The sequence below is a fragment of the Sorex fumeus genome, unplaced genomic scaffold (assembly GCF_029834395.1).
Source record: "Sorex fumeus unplaced genomic scaffold, SorFum_2.1 ptg000072l, whole genome shotgun sequence".
Taxonomy (NCBI): Eukaryota; Metazoa; Chordata; class Mammalia; order Eulipotyphla; family Soricidae; genus Sorex; species Sorex fumeus.
In genome coordinates, this window is record NW_026606129.1 from 55,937,045 (window position 1) to 55,955,084 (window position 18,040).

The 18,040-nt window shown below is 40.0% G+C and overlaps 1 protein-coding gene across 5 annotated transcripts in view; it reads right to left on the bottom strand.

Annotated features, from left to right (window-relative positions):
- ERC2 (ELKS/RAB6-interacting/CAST family member 2) overlaps nt 1-18,040 on the bottom strand; it is a 1,123,201-nt gene that overhangs the window by 99,372 nt on the left and 1,005,789 nt on the right. For 4 of the 5 annotated variants that reach the window (XR_008794491.1, XR_008794489.1, XR_008794490.1 and 1 more), the window contains one exon: nt 9,555-9,743. The exons of the other annotated variant lie outside the window; for it this stretch is intronic. The gene's annotated coding sequence lies outside the window, so the exon portion shown is untranslated. The remainder of the gene's footprint in view (nt 1-9,554; nt 9,744-18,040) is intronic. 5 annotated transcript variants of the gene reach the window in all.

Genomic DNA, 18,040 nt, shown 5'->3' on the forward strand with positions numbered 1-18,040 from the left:
GCTTAAACTACGAAGATAGGAAAATTATACACGCATACATGTTAACCAAATTTGTGTTGCTATAAAACTTTATCAGAAAAAATAATTTATAGGCAAATTATAAACAGGAATTAAAGAGAATATTAATTAATCTATCAAAGAAGACAATGAAATTTAGGGCCAGAGAGTGCTGTGGTAAGTCTCTTGCCTTTCATACAGTTACCCTGAGTTCAGTTCCTGATACTACATCGGGTCCCCTGAGCCCAACCAGAGTGATCCCTGAATGCTTAGCCTGGAGGAGTAAGCCCTGAGCACTGCTGGGAGTACCACCCACCACCCCACAAAAGAGAAGAACAGAAAAAGAAAATTAAAAAATTTAATAAATTTAAAATCAAAGCCTAGAAACAGATAAAACAAAAGTGATGAAATTACTGAAAGAAATGACCAAATCTACAACTATGAAGAGCATCTGAAACTTTCTTGGAAGCTTGCATTAAACAGTTAAAATATTAATAGAAATACAGAAGTTTTCAGCTTTATAATTTATCATCTCTATTTAGACATATAAAAGAATATGCATTTGGGAGTGGGGCTGGAGAAATAATACAAGAGTTAAGTAGCTTGCCTTGCATGCAGTTGGTGTAGGTTCTAACCCTGGCACTATGTATGGTCCCCTGAGCACTGCCAAAAGTGTTCCCTGAGCACAGAGCCCAGAATAAGTCCTGAGCACTTCTGGGTATTCAAAGAGAGAAAACTTACCTTTTATAAAAAGTTGAATTCATATTTGAACTTAAAAAAAGTCTTAAAAATCAAGAGATGATATTACAAACGTGACATCTGAGTATGTTTCTTGAAAGAGTAGTGAGCTTTGAGAACTCTATACGTTAAATTACTCTTTTCTGTTCATTTCCTAGAAAACTGTTCTCATTTTCTAGGGGTTTCTAGGTGTCACCTCCTCTGAGAAGTCTTCTCTGATTAATCATGTTTAGGTAAAGTAGCTCCTTCCATCTCTAGTCATTTGTTATTATTTTATTATTCTAATGTATATTTGTGTAGAAATCACCTCAAATCATATCCTTTCATGCGTGAAAGCTGAAAATGAGTCAGACAAGTCAAAATATCATTTTCATCAAACTGTTTTGTTACTGTTTTATGAATAGCCAACTTTTATAAGTATATTAAGTTTGACTTGGGCTGGAGCGATAGCACAGTGGCAAGGCGTTTGCCTTGCACGCAGCCAACATGGCCGACCCGAGTTCGATTCCTCTGCCCCTCTCGGAGAGCCCGGCAAGCTACCAAGAGTATCTCGCCCACACGGCAGAGCCTGGCAAGCTACCCGTGGTGTATTCGATATGCCAAACACAGTAACAACGAATTCTCCAATGGAGACGTTACTGGGTCTGCTCGAGCAAATGGATGAACAACGGGAGGACAGTGACAGTGATTAAGTTTGACTCAAACAATAATTTCTCAAAATAACTGCAACTCTATATAACTGCATTTTCCAAAGAAAAAAACAAGGACTAAAACTTAGAATTATAGCTCTTCGACTCAAAATTCTGATGGCCACTATATGTGACTATATAGTCAGCAGGATGATTGAAGGATGAGAAATCCACATGACCACAGACAAGCCATTTAGTGAGTCTGATTCCATTTACATATCTATGGAATGGTCATATAAGTTCTTCTTCGTCGATTGTTGTCATGGCTAAGTACATTGCTTCAATAAAACTGCCAAGCATAGTATATGTTGCAACAAACTTGATAAACATTAGTAATATTTCAGACTTTCAAAAAACCTACCAACTAACATTAGTTATTTTAAGTTTTATTCAATAAACTGTTTTTTAAAAGTCTATTTTCTGGAGTTCTGGAATTCTGCAATACTCTAATAGAGGAGTCTTGAGGTTCATTTTAATGTAATCAAATCTGTTTCTTGTTAGAGCTGAGCTAGAAAAATCCTGGCCAATACAGATGTATATGTTAAATGCTCTTTTTACTGAAGATTTCATGAAGATGAGGCTGCTTGAGGGGCAGCCAAAATGACAGCATCAATTAAAAAAGGGGCACTTTATCTGGCACTGTATTCTCTGATCTAACCCTACTCCTGTCTCAGAAGGAACTATTCTAGAACAAGAGTTTCCACCAGAAACATCTGTCTGCCAGACCTGTCCCAACACTGCAGCCACTGTTGAGATTCATTAGACATGAAGGATTCCCCTCGGACTGGGAGCCATTTGGTGAAGGGTATAACCAACACCCAAGTGACCATGGTAGAAAGGAATTGCACTATTTTGATGGGGATTCCTATATAAGATTTAGAAATTTTGCAGATCTAAATGCCTTTATTTTTCTTATCTTTTGACTTAGCAAAACACCTGATGATCAAAATCTACTATGAATTCAGTAGTGTTTTTCATAGATCCTTATTTTAGAAGTCACAGTGCTGTCTATGTATTACACATGTACTTAAGATGCATTTTAGTCTCATCTATTGTTAACTCTATGTGTTGATGTATATTGTATGCAAGCGCGCATGTGTGTGCATGTGTGTATTTAATGTTTCCCAGAGGATTTTAAATTGTAATCTTTTAATATAAAATGTAGAATTTGTTTCCTTTAAACAAGGGATTTTAACCTCAGTACGACTGATACTTTGGACTGGATAATTCTTTTTTTTTGTGGGGGCTATTTTCTTTATTGTGGTCTCTACATACTGGTTGCCAATAGAATCCCACTCAAATACATCCTGAGTTGTGATAACCAAAACTGTCCCTGGATGTTGCCAAATGCTCTCTCAAGGGCAAAATTTCCCCCAAGTGAAAACCACAGATTTAAACTTTCTCCATGTTACAGTTCTCTCTGAAGAAACTATTTGTTGAGTCAAACTATGTTTTAGGAAAAAAAAAGAATGAATAAGGAGTAAGCAATTATCAGTTGAAATACTCAGACTTTATGAATGTGATATTTTGATTAGGTTTGATGATAGTGATTATTTTTTCTTTTTAGTATTTACTTCTCACTTCAGGGTCACTCTTTCAAGTGGAGTCTTAGAGATTGAAAAAACAACCCTGCAATGATAGGTGACCCTTGTTTTTGTCCTATCAGGGTCCAAATATGTGATCTTTGACAAATTACTTTCCTTAAAAAACTAAGTTTAAGTTCATATCAGGCACTGAGGTACAGAACTATAATTGGGATGGAAAACAGAGGGGGCATGTATATTATTCATTATCCACTAAAAAGACAAGAACAGAATCACAGTGACATTAAAAGTAGCTAAGGCTGTAATCATCATGACAGTATATGGCACCAATGAAATAAAGTACAGAATTGTAGGGTAATCCAGGATATAAAGAATTACTTTCTGAGGGACAAGATGACAGTGATGGGCACTAGATAGTGAATAATACACAGGAAAAGATAGATGCTCTAGAAGAAATGCCCAAACTAAGAAAGAAGCAATAAAGTAATGCAGAAGGAAAGCATGTAGCAGGTTAAAAGGGCTTAACAAACACCAAGAACATTTAGAGGAAGCAAATACAGGTACAAATATTGACTCATTTCCATCAAGAAATAGTTCACAAGTATCAGGCAAGGAAATGACAGGAAATGTTCCTATCAGGTCAATCTCAGATGTTGCCCATCACTTTCCTACAAAGACTAGGCAAACATTTATACCAGCTAGTTTCCCACCCAAGAACATTCTATTTCAATGACATAGTGGATATTTCTAACCACTTTATTTATTTATTTATTTATGTTTGGTTTTGATATTCTAACACTTTTCTTTAGGAGTAGGGGTGGAGCCAAATCAGAATTTACCCCTGGAACTCGTGGCTCAGCTGGGTATGGTAAATCTGTAGTTCTGGGGATCAAACCCAGGTTGGTTGTATGTATGTATTATATTGTATGTATGTATTACTTTCCTTTTAAAGTAATTTTTAAATATAGTTGGAGCGATAGCGCAATAGGTAGGGCACTTGCCTTGCACACGTCCAACCCGGGTTCGATTCCTCCATCCCTCTTGGAGATCCCAGCAAGCTACCGAGAGTATCCCACCAGCATGGCAGGACCTGGCAAGCTCCTCATGGCATATTCGATATGCCAAAAACAGTAACAACAAGTCTCACAATGGAGATGTTACTGGTGCCCGCTTGAGCAAATCAATGAACAATGGGAGGACAGTGCCACAGTGCTACAGTGCTAGTTGCTAATTTTTCAAATTATCTTTATGACTGTACCTTTTACAGCTCCAATTCAAGTAGCTCTAGAGACTTGGGATAGTGCTGGTGTGAAATCACTTGCCCAAATCACTTTTGCTATGCAGAAGTCACTGGTGTGTGGTGGGGATGGTTTTCCATAGCTATCTGTGGGGACTTAGCCTCAGGGCTCCTCCTCAGAGAGACTAAATCAGAGAAACCGAGTCACAGGTGGGGTCTTTTGGTAATTCAAGTAGCAACCCACTGACATGGGCTATATAGGCCCTACTACAGGGAATCTAGACAGAATGGTGAAGAAGTAATCTGGGTCCATGGAATGCCCACCCAAGAAAGCCCACCTAAGCACATCTTCTCCATAAACTACACAAGGATGAATACTGCATTGATAGGAGCAAGAGGTAACACTAATGAGGGATGGGAGTTCAGTGTAAGCAAGGCAGGCAATGATGATCAGTGGGAGAGGGCAGATTAGGATAAAGGGGACCGTTAAAGGATGCTTTCAAAACCATTGCAATACCTGAGATTACTGGAATATCAGTTCCCATTCCCCTAGTCCTGAAAGTTGGATTTCACAAGTGATTTGCAAGCTGGGGAAGATCCCATGTGATTAGAATTATTGACTGCTGGCTTTGTTTGGGATCTCAGCTCCATTTTTCAGAAATGGTTTCTGTGTTTTAATCAGAGACATTTCTAGGCCTTTGTCAGCAAGTAGAAACCAGGTGCTCCAAATGGCTATCTTTATTAATTTGTTAACTTAAGCCACTCAGACCGCCCTGAAGTTCAACTGCTCCCTGTCATCTTAAGTTCATCCAGGCTTTGTGCAGACAACCAGTGAGCTGTCCTTGGGTACTCTAAAGTGTCAGAGCTCATGCCCTGGGGTCCCTCCTACATGGGAGTTCCGCCTTTCTGAAGAGAAGCAGATGCACTCAGAGTCTGGTGTCCTGGACTGTCACTCCTAAATGACAGGAGAAGGAGCTTCTGCAAAACTCCATACAACAGGAACACCACAGGACCTGGAAGCCAGACGATGTTTCCCCTTCCCTTGACAATGAGCAGTGTCAACGGCAAACGTACTGTGTGCTGCACAGTGTGCCTTGGCCTCACTGTTCCATGGGAAATGCTCCATAACTGATTTTGGATGGGCTTGAGGAGTGGCGACAAATCAATCAGGTTAATTTCAGACTTGTGAGCCAATTCACAAGTCTAAAAAATCAAGCCTTGGTATTACAAGGACATTTGGACCTGCACAATCTCTTTTTTTATTTGTCATCTATTTCTGAGAACTGATTCTATGTAAAAATCAGCATGCCAAACTAAAAACAAACAACCCCCCCCAAGGCCCCCAGAGAATCTGCCTTAACATTGTGTTTCAGCAGATGTGTGGTGATGAGAATGCACCAGGGCAGTGGCACTTCCTTGTACCTAGTTGCTGCTGACCACACCGAGGAAGATTCTCTGAAGAGGCTCCAATATGACAGTAAAAGCTATGAATGAATCTGGTAAGTGGCCCTCTAAGCAGCAATACTTCCAACGAGGTGACGAGCAGAAGCTCGTCCCTCAAAGAGAGATCTTAGACAGAGGCACCAGAAGCCCAAAAGAAACCAACACAAAGGTGTCAAGGGTTTGTGTTCTGCTGGTACACAATGCCTCAGCTGGTAATGGAGGCTGGGAAGAGAAAAAAGTCCTTCCATAGGGTTCCCCCTGAATTTAGTCTTGAGTTGTTCTTATGAGGTTACTCAGAAGATTAGTTGCTATGGAAAGAGTCTTATTGAGTCTGGGAGATGGTGCCAGCTTCCTGGGAACACTGTCCTGATCCCCCACCCCTCCACATTGTCAGGCAGCAACTCAGACAGATATCGGAATAACTTTGGGAACCATTCAGTACTCAGCACCATCCCAAGTTTACAGAGAAGCCCTATTTGCCAGTTTCAGAGAGAGCCTGTGTTCTGTTGAGATCTCCCATCCTTTTGGATGTGCAAGGGCACGTTTATTGTACAGCTTCCTAGTCTTGGAGTCGTGGTATCCTGAAAGGCGAAAGAGAGTGGAAAGGGGGCTTTGTTCTATTTACACTGCATCCCCAGCATCTGAGGTCAATTAATTTTACATCTTAATAGGGAGGGCTTCTGGTTTATCAGAGAACTTCTGGTGAGAATTTTCTCAGTTCCCTCTGCAAGGTCAGGTAAGGCTGGATAAAGTAGCTGCTGGGATTCTTTTCTTGAGCATGAAAAAAATTGTCTCAGGATTCTTTATAATAAGAAAGGGTACATATTTTGTTTTAGTTCAGTTTGAGGGGGGAGCACATCTGGATTTGTGTTCAGGGATAATTCGGAGAAAGATTCTCTGAAGATGCTCTAAATACGGCACTAAAAGCTACGAATGGGTAGCACTGTTCCCCCTGTATATCATTCTCAACAGGAATTCTGTTCCTCTGGTGAAGATCTCAAATGAAACACTAATAAGAAAACAATATTCCAACCAAAGATAATGTGTTTATAAAGTATGATAGCCTGATATTCTGATACACTGAAATAGTGGTGTCATAATCATACAACTCTAAGACACAAACAACAAAACTATCAGACACAAACAAAGCAAAACAAGACAACTCTAAGACACAAACAAAAAAGTAGTCATTGCTTCAGGTTCAGTTCTTTATATTTTTCTTCTTAACAAGTCAATTTAAAATGTGAGGGCTAGAGAGATAGCACAGTGGGTAATGCACGTGCCTTGCTTGTGGTTGGCAAGGTTGATTACCCTTGATATGGTACTTTAAGCCCAGCCAGGAGTTATTCCTGAGCACAATACCAGGAGTAAGCCCTGAGCACATCCAGATGTGCCTCCCCCCAACCAAAGGAAAACAAAATGTGTCCCCTTTCTCATTATAAGAATCCTGAGACACGTTTTATCATGTTGAATAAAAATCTCAACAGCTACTTTATTTCCCAATCACATGATACACAAAGTATCCCCAACATTAAAATAGGCTTTTCCTAAGACAAAACCAGTGGTTATCATTTTTCCTAAAAATAAGTGAAGATGACAAGTCGTGTTTACTGGCTCTAACAATGTTCTTGTGCCACATGGATAAGCTGACAGTGTCTCATGCCTCCATCCAGGTTTACTCGGCACCCAGTGTAAGCCTGAGCACTGTGTCTGCTGAACCAATTCTCCAGAGAGCAAGCAGTACACATGAATGGCACTAGCATTAAACTACACTATATTGAAGTAATTCCTCAGGGATTTAGCAAGTCCTTTCAGACTGCTGTTCTATATGAAGGGCCACTATTATTCATTATCACATTAAAACTTCAGGTTTATATCAGGTTGGTCTCTATAAATATCAGTGTATTAGTATACCAGCCAGAGGGAGTCACTAGTTCAGAAATATTGTGCCATTTGAAAAAATACATCAATAACTAAGCCTGTTATTTAACCTTTGCAATTCTGCCTTCCTTGCTCTTACTCTCCATTGCTGCTGACACCACACTCATTGGGCATGTCGGAGGATCAGGTCAAGAAGGCCAGAGAGCCTGGGAGGGACAGAAGAGCATCAGATGAGGAGGGAAGGTAGGGAGAGGGCAGAGCATGCAAGGCCTTGTAGGCCTTAATCAAGCATTTATATTTATTCTGAATACAAAGGGAACTGCCTGGAGGGACTTAGGAAGTCAGTACATGATGTAATTTACATTTTATAAAGATATCACCCTGCCAGCATGATAAATTTATGCTTTATGTCCTTGATTGGATCACAAGTTCTTGGATCATAGGGCTCTAAGATACATTCCTTTTAATACTCTCACTTCACTTATTTGCAGAAGTTTTCAACCAATAATTCTCAAACTTCTGTCAGCAGCAAAATCACCAGAAGGCTCATTCTAGCACAGCTCACTGAACCTCAGCAGTAGTAGGTTTGGGAGGAGGGTGAGCAAGAACTGGCAGTTCTAGTAAGTTCCCAGGTGATGCTGGGAAGTAGGCTGCTAGTATAGGCACTTCATGTAGAATGTCAACTTCTGCTGAATAAATCAGTCAAAAGAGGGAAATGAAAATATTGGAACTGTTTCCCCAAACAAAACAATAGAAATAGTAGTTTTAGCCAGATCTAAGATGTCAATCATTTTATGATTTTTCTCACCCCCTCTGAAATTTTTCTTCTCACTATATGATAACAAAAGGACTAACCCACTGCATGTAGAAATACTCTTAAAGGAAATATATCATTGTGATTAGACAAGACGAGACACTTCAGAGGTTGCATTGCCAAGTTTAATTATAAATCAAATGTCATTCAAAGATTTTTTTCTCACAAAAGTATGTGATTTATTTGTGTAGGCAGTTATTATCTGCATCAATCCAAAGAGGGTATGAGGTAGGGAGGCATCTGTTGGTGATATTCCAAAGCTAGAAATTAAACTAAACTTTTCCTTGGAATTTGGTAATAAGAACCACTATGGACCATCCCTGCTTGGTTCACATCACACAGCATTATCAGTTAACATGTTTACTAGAAGAATCAGAAATGTTATTTCTTGCAGGAGTTCCAAAACATTTCAGTTTGGGTGTTTAATATGCCAGAATATAAATGCAACTCAAGATCGCAAACACACTACAGGAATCAATAGACAAAATAAACTTCAAGAAGAACCAGGTCTGATAACTGTGTAATACCCCAGACTCCTGAGGGTTTACTCTGCTCCTCCACATAAAATAGCATCGTGTCCAAATGGAGATATTAAAAGACCTAGAAATTATTCCTGCAGCCCAAATAGCAGTGGGAAGTACAAGCTTATGAATGGCTAGGGACTTGGGGTTTAGAAGCCTTGAAGCCTAAAACTTACATGGTTACAGATTCACATTTTATTTAGGACAAAGCACGTTGGACATATCCCAGGTTTATGAAGGGTTATACTTAAATGAAAGTACTATCTAGTCTATTTCAGGATCCCAAAGTGTTACCAGAGGACGGATTCAAAGCATTAAACCCTAAGGAACAAGATAAAAGACCACTGAAAACCAGAGAACTTTTAAAATGTAAATAACAAATAAAATAGTCAAGAAATAGGAATCAATGAATGAGCAATACCCTTTGTCCACATAGCTAGGCATAACCAGCACGAGGTCAATGTCATAATCACATCATGTGGGAGATGAACCTGGATTCATCTTCCATACAGGTGGTAATCATGGAATATTTTGGCTGTGAATTAAATACAAAAATCATCACCCTCTAAGCTCTAGCAAAAAAAAATAATAAAGTACAGGTGAGCTCCCAAGTCCAAGGTCATTACTCACAGAATATGCATCATCCCATATAGTTACCCACCTCCGAAAGGGTAAAAGTAAACATTGGACCTGCTCTGATGTTAAACTGCCACTGGATCCTCCCTGCTGTCTCCCTCCTCCTCTTCTTCTTTACAGACAGGTAAAGTTGGATCTCTTGAAGGAACTGGGGGCTCCCACTCTAGGCAAAGGTTGGACAGGTGATCAATGTACAGCATGAGATTTGACTGTGCCTCCGTGCCTCCGACAGAGCTGGATCATCTGGGGCAATGAGAATTATAAGCAACAAGAAAGTGGTATTAACAGCAAGGGTAGTGAAGCCCAGTGAACACACCATGCTTCTCTAGGATACACAGCAACCACCCCTTCCTCAGTCATTCTGAACACATTTATTAAGCACCGTGCCAAGCTCTGGGGACAGAGCAGTGGCAGTAAATGCAGCCCTGCTTCACTGAGCTCTGTGGAACTCAGAATAATGAGACAAGCAATTAAAAGACAGTGGTAAAGAAACCTTGAGGATGCCAAGGAGTCCAGATAAAAAAACATCATCATTCCAGACTTGTGGAAGGGGGGTACATGGGTGGTAAGGGGAAATCTTCTTGGAAGAAGCAACATTTAACAATGAGCCTGGAGGATTCAGGAACTAGTCAGACACACTGGGCTATGTCAGCACATGCAAAAAAAAAAAATCTGAGACGATAGAGCAAAGCTAGTCTTAGGGCTTAAAAGCCTTCAGTTCTGAGCTATTCCCCAACCAGTAATCCTACACTCAACCAGAGCACCAATTTTGGAGTCTGATGCTCTCATCATATGGTGTATCTTCAATTCCCACAATCATCTCAACCTCTTCTGTTGAGAAAACTTAGAAATGAAAGAACTTAGAGATAAGTTTGTTATAGAAGAAGACAGACAGCCAAACATAATGTAAAATTGCTATAGGAGAGATCCAATAGCAGCCACTTGTTTTATGCACTCCAGTATCATGGATAAGATGCCATGTGTATTCAGGGCTGTTAAAATAGACAAGACACTGGACCACAATGATAATCAAATGTAAGAGCTCTAAGACATCTTCCTCTTAGTGCTCTCAGTTTTGACTTCCTTTCTTTTCAAATTAGAGGGAGTGTTTTGCTCCTCTCACCCCTAGTGTTTCTGTAATATCTAAAAGTTTCCACGGCCATGATACCACCCAATTGCCTCATACAATTAAGGAAAACAAGATATCTTAGCAAGCCAACCCTGTCAAGTATTTCCATGCAGGAAAAAGGACACCCCCTACCCCCCAACAAACCAAAAAACCATGACTATCCCAGTAGCTTGAGGGCTGCTCAAGATTCTAGCTGCCTTTGCATTATGAAAGAGACCATTGTAGGAGATGGTTCAAGATATGACAATAAGCACGTGGTCATTTTACCAAAATATATAGTTTAAACTAGCTTCTCTTTATGTCTTAATATTATCATATAATTCAAGTCTTGTAAACAAGATCCCTGATTGAACACAGAAAGAAACAAAACCTGACTTCTAAGAACTAGAAGAGGCAGTTATTCTAGAGACAAAGAAAGGATGCCTTTTTAACCTATGACAACATAAATTTGTTTAGGTTTTCCCTCCACTAAGTAAGTAAGCAATTAGGTTTTTTCCAATAAAAATATCCCAGTGCATGTGCAAATACCAGAGGCAATCATATAATTACCCTGCCCAATCAGATTCAATTGTTGACAGTTGAGTTCCCACTGCTCATTAACTTTAGATCACAATGAGGTCTTTACGGAAGCCCTTTCCGCCTCTTTACAAAGGGTCCCTATGATGCCTTGAGCAGCCCTAGCACTGCTTCAAGCAGGATAATCATCCCAAAATGGCCAGGGCCAAGGCCAGTCTATTCTGACTTCCCTCTGAAAAAATAAAAGAAAAATTCGAAGAAACTCTGGCTAAAACACTCTAGCTTCGTTTGCGAATCTCACTTCTAAATATAATAGTAACCTTTCACCCCCACACTTTAAGTGCCATAATTATATAATTAAAACCAATTATGTCATTTAACAGAGAGACCTTTTCAAGATCCACAGCAAGTCAATTAACTCAGTCATTGACCTTAGAAGATTTCCCACACTGACCTGCAACAATGAGGAATGGGATAAATTTAGACACTGACTTACCAAAAGGCTGGCATATCTAGATGGGTGGGTTTTAGCAGGTCTAGATTCTTCTAGATTCTGTCTGATAGAGTTCATTTTCATTTACCACAACTACTTCTTTGCACATGCCTTCCGATATCTTAAGATACTTGCTTGATTTTTTGATAACCACCCTGAAATATTACTATTTCCATTTTGTAGAAGAGGGAAAGGAGGTAGGAAGAGTTAAATGGTTATGTCAAGCTGTGCAGCTAGTTAACTGCAAAACTGAGGCATTAAAGGAAAAGCCCAGGACCAAAATTTGAGTCTTTCTCTCTAGAATCCTTAACAGGAGAGAGAGAGAGAGAGAGAGAGAGAGAGAGAGAGAGAGAGAGAGAGAGAGAGAGAGAGAGAGAGAGAGAAAGAGGGAGGGAGAGGGAAGGAAAGAGACTGAGATACTGAGAGAATGGGAGAGAGAGAAGAGAGAGAATGTGTGTGTGTGTGTGTGTGTGTGTGTGTGTGTGTGTGTGTGTGTGTGTACTGGGTATCCTTTCTCCTATTGATCTCATCCTGATTTCCCTTTGAGACAACACATCTCTGGTCTGGTTCAGTCTATGAATATCATTCAGGCATTGTTCCAGCTCTGAGAGGACTATGTGACCCCATGAAAGCCAATGAGTAAAACTGAGGCTTTCTCAGGTCCTTGGGGAAACCTCTAATTTTCTAACTGGGCTGGTGTGTGAGGGCAGACAGTATCTGAAGAGTGAACAGCCATCTTGCTTACACCAAAGGAAAGAGAGAGAGCCTAGTCAAGGAATGAAGGGAGAAAATGGTTCGAGCAAACACTGCTGAGTCCCCTCAAATTGACGATAGGGTCATTCAGAAGATGGGGTGAGTTTAATGGCATAGATGAGAAAGTAGGAAGAGCATCACCATCTACAGTATAGGGGAGGCCTGATTACAAGATGAAATTAATTGACCATGGCTCAGCACAGCAGTCTCGCCTCCTGCTCACAACAGAGTTAAATGCCTTCTACTTTGGAGTTATTTTAAAAACATACCATTTTATGGGCAGGAGGAAGCACTTTAATCTGCAGAATGATTTTTATCACAAACTAAACATCCTTGTAACTTTTTGGTCCTCTGCTTTGGTCAAAGTTGTCTCTCTTTGGAGTGGGGACAGCTGTTGAAGCTAAGAAGACCTGCTATGAGCCTGCACTTTGCCCTGCTCAGTGGCACCCTTATGCTCTCCCATTCCTGGAGTGCTGTAGGATGGAAGAACTCAGGACACCCACACTCAGAGAAATGCAAACTTTTTCTTTATCTTTTCCCTCTCAGGCCTTGAGGAAAATGAAGAATGGGACTAGGATTGTCAGTTTTGGTCCGGTTGCATTGTGGGACTAGATCATTCCTTGTTGTTGGCATTGCCTTATAAGAGGCAGTTGCTTGACCCCCTACACAAAGTGTCAGATGCTTCCCTCTACTCAATTTGGGACAAACAGAAACATCTCTAGACATTTTCTAATACATAGGGCCTGGGGCCAAGATCGTTTTCCAGTTGAGAATCGTGCTTTTACAGAAAAGCTGGGGTATTTGTAGGGTTTTCCTTAAAGCCTTAAAAATAGTTCTTGTATGATGTTTTAAAGTGTGAGGAGTAAGAGAACTACCATGATTCTTAAAACTTTACAAAAACCATGGAAAATATTCTCTGAGAATGGCTAAAAAAAAAAAAAAAAAAAAGAAAAAGATCCAGGATAACAAAACTGCTTTCTCTGAGGCCTATGAAACCTTATAAAACCTACTGATCCATGAAGGAGCAGAGTAGAGAAAATAAATCAAAGAAAAATCATTTTACTTAAAGACCAGGAGAAGGAGAAGAAGAAGAAAATTAGACATGATAGACATGAAGGACAGGCATCTATAAAGTGAGTGAGTTCCAAAGTGGGTATTTGCCTTCTCATTTCCACAGGAAAGAAAATAAAACCCGAAAGATTGTGGCTGAATTTCCTGCACTCAGATTCAGACACAGAGGCTGGGCTCAATCATTGGTCCCTTTAGCAAAGTACTCAGACATATGCTAACAGTAGAGGCCCCAAATGATAAAGCTTCACATGTTTTTTCAAATATAGGCCAAAACATTTAAAATAAATAAGTATATATACAAAAGATTTTAAAGAAAGGTATGGACTTTTTTTCACGTATGTTTGTGTGTGTGTGTGTGTGTGTGTGTGTGTGTGTGTGTGTGTGTGTCTGGGACCACAGTTGGCTGCGTTCAGAACTTACTTTCAGTTCTGCACTCAGGGATCATTACCAGCAGTGATCAGGGGACCATTTAGGGTGCTGGGGATTGAACCCAGGTTGGCTGCATGCAAGAAAGGTATCTTGACTATTGTACTATCTCTCTGGCCCAAGCATTGACTTTCTTTCAAATGCCAGCAGTAAGAAGAATGAGCTATCAGACGGCCTTGCTGAATTCTTCAATGAATAAGAAGATGTGAATTCACTGAATTTCCATGGGCATTGTTCAGTTGGGAAGAGAGGCTTTGAGTTGGTTCAATGAATTACAGCATCATACCATCATCTAGGCCTTTCCTAGAAATCCACAATACAGACATTATAATGAGTTTGATTCAAACAAACCGCAAAGTATTTACTTGGGGGCATGTCTCTCAGAAGAACCAGGTTGTTGTATGTGTGAAGACTGACTTTAGTTGGGGCTTCAGTGGTTGAAAGTATTTGGGTTCACTAGACGTCCTAACACTTGGAGGATGGATAAGTATTTGGGGGGAGTTTAAATGATCAGAGTGTTGTCAGTCCTGCTTCTTATGTCCCAGGCAGCCTCCCCTCTAGTTATCACTGTGTTATAGCTACTTCCATCTTCTGAAAGACCTAACTTTCAATGAGTGACTAAGTTGCCAATGGAGAAATAAGTATCTCTCAAGGCCTTGGTTCTCTCTCAATTTTTTTTTTTGCGGGGGGAGGGGAGTTGTGGGTCATACCCCGCAATGCTCAAGGGTATCTCCTGGCTCTGCATTCAGGAATTCTGGCAATGCTCAGGGGACCATATGGGATGCTGGGAATTGAACCTGGGTTGGCCGTGTGCAAGGCAAATGCCCTACCTGCTGTGCTATCGCTTCAGCACCCCCCCTCCCCATTGTTCTTTTAGGCTTAGCGATTTTTGCTTTAAGGAAGAGGTCATGTTTGGATGAAATAAGGGCAGAAAAATGAATCTCTTGTCTCTGTAGACTCACTCACTAGACTATGCACTAGAATCACTTCTAGCAGGTCTGTAGATACTCTTGTGAGTCCTATAAAGAACTGTGTTTTGGGGGCCAGAGGGATAGTTCTATGGGTAGGGCACCTGCTTTACATGCGGCCAATCTAAGTTTGATTCTTTGCTCCACATAAGTTTTCCTGTGCCATACCAGGAGTCACTGTGAAGTGCAAAACCAGGAGGAAGTTCTGAGTACTGTTGGGTATGGCTAAAATACCCAAACAAAACAAAGCAAAAACAAAAACAACACCCCTCCAACCCCCCCAATCCAAACAAACCAAAACGACCAGATATTTTTTATATGAGAGAGAGAGAGAGAGAGAGAGAGAGAGATTCCCTGGGCTGACAATGAGACAACCAACCTTCATTACCTTCATTGTCAACAACTGAAGAACTGATTTCTTTTCTTTTCTTTTTTTTTCTTTTTGGGTCACACCTGGCAATGCACAGGGGTTACTCCTGGCTTTGCACTCAGAATTACTCCTGGCGGTGCTCAGGGGACTATATGGGGTGCTAGGAATCAAACCCGGGTCGGTCGCGTGCGAAGCAAACACCCTACCCTCTGTACTATCGCTCTAGCCCCTGAACATGATTTCTAAGGGCTTGCTTTTGCCGGGTAAAATCTAACTCCTAAGGTCCAGAAGAAGATTTTTAATGAGGTACAGAGTTCAGGTGAAAGTGGTAGTTGGCATCTAAAGATGGGCTTCAGTTGATCCAGAAATTTTATGCAAATATTTATGCTTTATTTTGAGGGTTGGTTTTATGGCTTTCATCATATTCTCAAATTAGCCTGGCTAAATTAAAAAAAAACAAGAATAAAAAGATTAAACAACTGTTGTTATAAAACTATGACAACTTGAAAACAATGTTTTCTGGGCTATAATTTGCATATCATCAAGTTCTTCCATTTTCAGCCTAAAGTTCAATGATTTTGAATAAATTTATAGAGTCGTGTAACCATCACCACAAACTAATTTTAGAGTATTTCCAAGGCTTCAAAAGATCCTGTGCTTGTCTACACAAGTAAAATTCCCTTTTTGTAACAAAAGTTCTAGGGTTGAAAGGAGTCTCTGTGCATATCTGTAGAGCTGAATCACTGTTGTTCCATCTTCAAATTATTGTTCATCTGAAATTCAAATATAACTAGGTATTCTGAACTTTATTTGTGAGATCTGGCAACCCTAAAACAAAAACAAAGCAGAATAAAGCAAGTTCACTGATATTCATTTCTAGAAATAAATGTATCTTTACTATCAATTTTGAACCACCCAGATACACAGATAGAGCCTAATTCCAGTCAGAATATAGGCTGAGACCTAAAGATGCAGAAACAGCCTTAGAGTTCAGTACCTAATTGTTGTTTTACAAGCAAGACTGGGACCTGGGGTGGTACTCATAGGATTTTATGCTACATTTGCCTTGAAAGGTTAAGAAAGTGGAAGTAACTATTGAACTTACAACTCACAATCAGAACTAGAAATGTGACTTTCAAGGGGTATAAATGGTAAGAAAATAATTTCAACCTTTTTGGAAGTCACAAATCACTGTGAAAGAATTCGATAAAACTTAGAGACCTTTCCATAGAAAAAGGATTAAAATTCACAGAGTTTTACACAGAAATTGGGGGGGGGGAGAAATTTCTTGGGTTCTATGACAATGTTCATGAAACTTTCAGGTCCAAGGATGTCAGAAAAGACTAGCAAGTTGACAAAAGTCTTTCTGAAGACTTTTATGCTTTGCTTTCATTCTCCCCCATTTGTGTGGAATGGAAGATGAATATAGGAAAAAGAAAAAGAGCAAGGTTAGGAGTTACAAAGAGGCTATTCTCAGCCATCAGTGGTAAGAAGTAGAAATTCCTTTTTTTTTTTCAATGCTTGGGTATGAACCCAGGAGTCTCACATATGCAAATAAAGTACTCTGGGGCCGGAGCAATAGTATAGTGGGTAAGGTGCTTGCCTTGCACGTGGCTGAAACTGGGTTCGATCCCTGGCATCCCATATGGTCCTGTGAGCACTGCCAGGAGTGATTCCTGAGTGCAGAGCCAGGAGTAACCCTTGAGCATCATCAGGTGTGGCCCCAAAACAAAACACAAAAACAAACAAAAAGTAAGTACTCTGCCTCTTTAGCCCTGTGGTAAGAAGTGGAAAAATTTGCTTGAGATTCATTGTTGTAAAATGAACTGATGGGCTCCACTCCGCTTTTACAGGTGTCGTGAATTTTCTGAGAGGAATCAGAGAAGGGTCTTTAGAGCCTGGAGCAGCGCACAAGACTCTATACTTCCAAAAGCAAAAGTTAAAAAAAAAAAAAAGCTCCGGACTTTTAGGGTAACCTCTCATCAGGGTTGTAAAACTTCTGATCATTTGATTCTAGAATCTACAATATAAAGATCAGAAACAAAGGCAGAAAGAACCTACGCCTTGTTTGGCTTTGAGAGCAAGAAAAATATGTTCTTGACTGAAACTGGAAAGTAAGACATCCTGGCTCTTACCACCCCGCTTCTGCAACTTTTGTTTCTTTTGCATGACTCTTTTTCTTCCATAAGGAAAACCTGAAAAGTGCCCCGCTTGATTTTAGTACAATAAAAATACAACCCTTAATTGAACACTCCAACTTTCTTTGGAGAACAAAGCTAACCAATGACATTACATCACCAGAGAATATCGTACCAACTGTGACAGTAAGCCCCCAAAGATGAAGGCTGTATGTACCCATGTGCCAATTTTTGTGTGTGTGCCTGAGATCAGCTACACCATATTTTCTAATATTACCATCCCATTTCCACAAGAGAAAACTGAGGGAAAGTTATGTCATTTCTACAAATTTAGCCAGCTATCACAAAACGATTTCAAATTCTAACCCTTACACTCAGAGTCACTGCATCATGCAGAAGAATCACATAATCTGTAACTTACATACAGGTTTTACTTATTTTTTTTCCTCAAAAATAAATAATCTACCATGGTACACATGCTTACTATCATGCCCAGTGATACCATAAAACCGTGATGAATGTTTATTTCTTCTTATAGACATCTATTAAGCATATCTACCATGTGGATACTTATCACTGCAAAGGAAAATGAGTGTATTGCTTGGTTTTATATCTCCCCCATCCTTGGTCCTTGAAACAGTCCGAAAAACTCAGACATGCTGCCCTTTGTTCTTCC